At 41.4% G+C, this 6,514-nt stretch overlaps 1 pseudogene; it reads right to left on the reverse strand.

Moving 5' to 3' along the window:
- Positions 1-3,039: 3,039 nt before the first annotated feature.
- On the reverse strand, positions 3,040-5,595 carry LOC102009101 (annotated as a pseudogene).
- Between the last annotated feature and the right edge of the window lie 919 nt (positions 5,596-6,514).

Below are 6,514 nucleotides of genomic sequence, written 5' to 3' on the forward strand. Positions count from 1 at the left end.
TGGGGTGACCAGGAAGGGAATGTCATGGTTTATGTCTAGATGTCCCCCAAAGCCTCATGAAGTCACAATGGGTTTTTTTCAGAGGTGGCTGGATCTAGAGTGCGAGATGCTGGTAGTAATTCATGATGCAGTGCTAGGATCAAGGGCACTAGGATTAAGGGTGTGACTGTTACCCAACTAAGTAGCCTGAATAAAATATAAGGGATGAAAAGAACCCTGATCCTCCCTTGCTTGCTTTGCTATCTTCTATCTGCCATAAACTGTTTCTCCTCTGGGATACCTGTCTGCCATGCCATCCTGCCTCGGAGCCAGCTGATTATGGACTAAAACCTTTACAAATTGTGAGCTAAATAAACCTTTCCTCCTTTAACTGTGGGTGTTGCATATTTTATCTCAGTAATGAAAAAAGTAGCTAAGAGACCACTTTAACTTTGTCTCAGCAACAAAGAAAAGCAAATAAGACAGATAGCTAAACTACCCACAGATTATTTTATTAAGAAGATCCACAGAGAGATTTGTTCATTCTGCAGACCCTTATGAAGTCCCTACCGCACTCCCTACTGCACTCCAGTGCAGTCCTTACTGCACTCCATGTGAGCACGAGTTTGAATAAGACAGAGTTCCTCTTAGCATATCAGCTTCTTTCCCAAAGATTGTACCTTAATCTTTGCAGAAAATTATGTTGTTTTGGAATGTAAAGACGAGGTTCTTAATCATTCAAAACTCCCTAAAAGGAAATTTGATAGCCTTTAGGATGTTTATTTATGTTATTCATACTTCTCACAGCCAGGAGGTTTTCATTTTTTTAATTCAGTGTTTTTCAGTTGCAGCACCATTGACATTTTGGGCTAGAAAAATCTATGTTGTAGGGAACCTGTCCCATGTATTGTAGGTTATTAGGATCATCTCTGGCTTCCACCTCCTTACTGTCAGTAGGATCCCCTATCTAGTGATAACCAAAATAATCTCCAGCCATTGCCAAATTCTTTTGGGGGTCAGGGGGACAAAACTATTGACCTAACTTGAATTTGTTCTGTTGCAGCCTGCTGTCGTGTTTGTGTTTTCTTGGAGTTTACTATGTATATTGAAAATAATTGGCCACTATTTATTTTAAATGCTATCAAAGAAGGGTACTTTTACTTTTCTAAGCAGATATAAAAATTTTGTCATCTTCAGAGTGGATTGTACAGTTTTTTAATGAATGGCAGTGTAACTTTGTACTGACTATTTTGATTTTGTATTAAAAAAATTTCAAGTTCTTTTCTATTTTTTCATTATTTTATAGGCAAGAATATCAAACAGATTTTTAACTAGCTTCATTTTGAATTCAGTGACTCTGATCTATTTTGTATCACCATTTGGCATGCAATTCAATGTGAGCTAAGTGGCCTCTCCCTAGAAAGATATGCCTATGCACATACATATAATTTTTACATATACTATTAGTAGATTCAAAGACACTACCTCTCAAATCCTTTTCATGGATCCCAGGTTAAAATTCTGTGATAAAACTAGTACCGTCCCTTGCATTATGGTTTTGTGAGGATGTGAAATAAAAGTGAGCCTGAATATGGCTGATGAAGTTTGATTTCTCAGTTCTTTCACTGCTCAGCTTCTTTTTTTTTTTAGGTAAATGTTCCAGGCACTACTGACCTTTTCCAAGCATCGCATTCTCTTTTCCCCTTTGTCATTATCTTTCCCTGTGGTTTTGCCAACCTGTTATTGCTCTTTACTTTAATTACTGATTTTGATAGTAGTCTAGTCATATTACTCACCAATAGAAGGTGTGATATGTCCCACCCTCGCCTCCTGCCTGCCTACCACCCAGCAGCTGCTGAAGGGAACCTACCAGGGGCCTTCAAAGCTGGTATCATCCTGCTGTGAGATGTCCCCTCATCCTTCATCTGCTTCTTTAAGCCCACTCCCCTTCAAAGAATGAAAGAAATTACACTCACAAAAGCATTGGTGAGCAAGACAAAGGACTCCTTGGAAAATAAGTGCGTTGTCAGGGAAATAACTTCTAAATATCTACACAGACATTTCTTTCTACACAGGGTTCCTATTCCCTTGATTTCTAGTTCAAGGCTATATATAAATTCCTTCTCTTCCTAAGTAGAACTATTCCTCTCTGTCCGCAAACCCGGCTGCCCTACTCTTCCTGATATATAGATGAAAAGATCCCTACCTGACAGAATTTAAGATCATCTGTTATCGTTTCACCATGTGTTTTGGTGAGTCATCTCACCCCGACCCCAAGTGATTTATCAGAATAGTTCCTCAAAACACAGAAAAAAATGTTTCCCAAAGGAACTGTCACACTGTTCCTAGGAAGTTGCTGGTCTTTCTAAATTATAATAACAGAAAGAGGGAGCTTAAGTGGTTATTTTCTACATCCTTGCTATTCAAAGTATGCTGTGTGGACCAGTGGGGCCAGTTGTACTCAGGAACTTGTTAGCAATGCAGATTTTTAGGCCACCCCAGAGCTGATGAATTAGAACTACATTTTATTTTATTTTTTATTTTTTTTGGTGTTTGAGATAAGTTTATTTACTCAAAATAGCCTTAAGTTTTAAAACAACATTCCATGGCAGCTGAGAACTTGATCAAGCTGTGACCTCAGATCCTGGCAATTGCAGTGCGCTTGCAGGGGCAGAGTATGAGTGAAGGAAGCTGGCTGAGGACAGGCCGCAGGCACACATGGGCAGCCCACAACAGCGGACTGTGAGCCACATGGTCAGCTGCATGTCAGGGCCACTGGGAGAGGCAGTCCTGGTCTCCACCTGGCAGGTTGCCCCAGGACTAGGGCTCACATCAGCTGTTCCGGGGGGCCTCCTTGGACAGCACCCTGTCCTTTCTGAGGCCTCGGCATGACGCAGCTGCTGAAATCCTCATCTAGATAAGGTACACTGAGGCAGTGGCTATTGTCCTGGGGAGCTCAGAGCAGAAGTAGCAAATAGGCTGGGGCATGTCTCCACAGAAGGCGACCGAGCCCGTGCCCATATGTCCATCTGTTTGTCTCCAGGGGCTGCTGCTCCACAGCTACTGCACCAGTCAGTAGGTGATGTACCTGCCCATCCTCTCACTGGGCCGGATGATCTTCAGCACCTGCCCTGGCTTTACCCCAAAGTAGCAGGCCACGGGGTTTCCTGCCTGGATGCGGGGCAGCTGGTTCTCCCGGAGCTTATATCTGGCCAGCAGCTCTGCCACCTCCTCCTTGGTCATAATCAAGTGCTCTGGGACCACCTCATGCTCCCTGACGTTGATCAGCAGCTCCTGCTGCAGGAATTGCTCCAGAATGTACTTGGGTGCCATGTCTACCAGGGACTGCTTGGCAGAGGGTGTCATGCCCTGCTGTACCACAATGAGCACGCGGGTGATGTTCTCCTCCTGCATGTGCTGGCAGTACACCTTGACGGTCTTGATGCCCACCTTGGGCTCCTCTGGGAAGAAGACAAACATCTGGTCCATGGGGTCATCATTGTGGGTACCAGCAGGGTGATATCAGTGTGTCATGGACTCCCTTCACTTGGCTTGTCCCCAAATTGGGCTTTGAACTCCTCCAATGTCTGATCCAACTCATCCTGGGTCACCAGGTAGCCACGGTAGTGGCACAACTTCATGATGGTCTCCCGGATTTTCCAGAGTGGGTAAGTCTCGTCCTCGTCGTCCGTGGCACCGGGGCTCACACAACACCACGCATGCGCCACTCAGGACCGGTGCGCTAGAACTACATTTTAAACAGTATCCTTGGGTGATTCCCGTGGCCATCAGTGTGCCCTTCACCACCACTCTCATATCTTTTCCACCCATGCTGGAATTGCCTGGGGATTTCCCAAACATTTCACTGGATCCTGAAGACCACTGCCTCCTTCCTCCTCCACCCTGAGCCACAGACTATATAGTGGATCAATTTAAGGACTCAGTCAGTAGATTCCTCTTTAGTGATTAGTGAGTGCCAGCTCCCTCCCTGCCTCATTTGTGCTACCATGCTCTGGAATTTAAAATGATTGTTAAAGCTCTTAGATTCTTTGATGCTCTTCTGTTCCTCCTCCATTCATCTCATGCTTTAACAGGAAAGGGAAAACATGTCACACATCTTATGAGTAGTCTAATAGTCATAGCTCAGTTACAGGTGAGGAAACTAAGGGTTAGGGAGATTAAATAACTTGTCCAAGGTCTCTTAGCTGGTCGGGAAGCAAAGGCAAGATCAAGCTCTTATTTGTCTTTTCTTCTGTGTCATGCTGCTTTTCTTTTAGAACCGCAGTGCCAGGTGAATTTTGATCATTTGTTACTGGAAGCTCGGGGTGAAGATATTTATATCTATGTGTCAAAGGGTTTTTCTTCCCTTGAGATCTTGACCCTTTCCCTAGACAGCTCGCATGTGAAGGCTGTTTCTGCCAGGTACATTGTAGTGTGATATGTGCTCCAGTGGTGCTATGTGTGGGAGGCTGTGGGAGTACTGTTGGGCGGAGCATCTCAGCCAGCTGTAAGTATGAGGTTAAGTTCACTTTGAGGCTCAACATTCTCACTGAGACCTGACAGAGAAGGTGAGAAGTTACTTAAGCAAAGGGAATAGAAAGCACAAAGATCAGAAGTGAGAGACTACATGGTTGGTTCAGGGAATGAAAAGAATTGGTGTGGCTGGAGCAGAACATAGGAGGCTCGATTGTGGTGAGAGATAGAGAATGGGAAATGGGATGAGAAAAGACCTCTGGTCCACCAGGATTCAGATTATAAAGAAGCTTAGAAGTTGTATAAGGATTTTGCTCCAATCATGGGGACAAGGAATGTCACTGAAGTTTTCAGCATAGGAAGGATAAGAACACATGTTTTAGAATAATTGCTCTTCTATGTGATAACGGATTGAAAAGAGAGGGTGAAAAGAATGATGGAGAAGATTTAGAAGGCAGTTGAAATAATATGCGCAAGAGATGATAGAGGCATAAACTAGATAGACAAGATAGATTTATAGTAGCAGGAAGGTAGAGAAGCCACAGTAGAGCTATTTAAGAAGTAAATCTTAATAGGGTAGAATCTATGAGCTGTTGGGGAGATGGGGACATCAGGATGATGTTCTCCAATTTTGGCATGAATGTTAGCACCATATTCTTGGCTATATTACCAAAAGTATTTCTACCAGGGATTTCCAAATTAAGACATGAGTACCACTTTATATTTATGGCTCAATTTGCCTTTCTTTTGATTACAGGAAGTCTCCTAAGTCATCTATTACTGTATGAACATGCTCACTACTGTAGCTGGATTACTATGAAGCACACAATGAGAATTACTGTCACAGTATACTATCTAGACAGAAATAATTAGGAAAAACACTGAAGATTCCTGGTAATTTCAACCTCTAGTTGGAGTCATTTGATTGAGGAATTATTAAGTATAGGTTGAAGTAAGGAATAATGATAAACCACAAACTGTCAATGTGAAAAAGTGAATTGATCATAAACATAAATATTTTCAAAGGAAAATCTTTGTACAAGCAAAACACACCTAGAAATTTACTATGAGAACTTGCTTGTTACCTGAACTTCCAGTTTCAGGTATTGTTACTAGATGCTTCCCCAGTCTTCGAATACCCATAAATGATATTCATTATTTCTCTTTGATGGTACACATAAACACAGAAACAATTTCTTGAAAAAATATCCTGGTATTATGAATCAACAGGACTGAGTTCCCTCTTAGGGTTCAGATCTTAAAAAATTAAAATAATGGGGAAACAGTTGTTTTTTCTCTGTAGCACAGAGGTATGGAGAAAAGTCATCCTTACTTCTTTAGTTTAAGTTGTGGGCTAAAAAAATAGATTATGAAAGTTTTCTTAACCAATATATAGTATGACTAACTATATAGTTCTTTACCTCTGTCTCAAGATCTAACCACTTCTGCTAATTTGGCAGGGAGAGGAGAGGGGTTGAGGTAAAGTTGGGCCAACACCCACTTCTCTGGGAATGGAGCACAGTATTATTAATGTCACAAATGCAAGCTCAGTGTTGCCACACGGACACAACCCATTCATAGTAACAGTTATGAAACCATGGCAATATTAAGTAAATCAGCAACAGTAATATCAACCAAGACAAGTTGGATAGTCATATACCATAAAAAGGAAACGTGTACCACTCTTGGCCATAGAATTGAGAACCTCAGTTACAGTATAAACACTAAGACAAGCCAGATATTTACATATAGCAAGTATATACTAATTACAACAACTATACTTCTACTTATGGTAGAAAGTTATTCAACACTAATAGTATAGTTAATTATCTAAAGATTAATAAATCTTAATGGTTATAGTATTAAAGATTAGGGGGTTGGAAATGGAAGAATGCAAGAGGAAAACTTTGAAAAATTAAAAAATGGGAGATGAGAAGGAAGATAAAGAAGAGAGACAAAGGATACTGTTAACAGTAGAAGGATGTTTATAGAATTAGATAAAGCAGAAAAAAAACAATGAAAAATAGAAGATAAAAGAAAAAAGGAGGACAGAAGAAGAAAA

This window comes from Chinchilla lanigera, unplaced genomic scaffold (genome assembly GCF_000276665.1).
Source record: "Chinchilla lanigera isolate Chin_1 unplaced genomic scaffold, ChiLan1.0 scaffold00033, whole genome shotgun sequence".
NCBI classification, from domain to species: domain Eukaryota; kingdom Metazoa; phylum Chordata; class Mammalia; order Rodentia; family Chinchillidae; genus Chinchilla; species Chinchilla lanigera.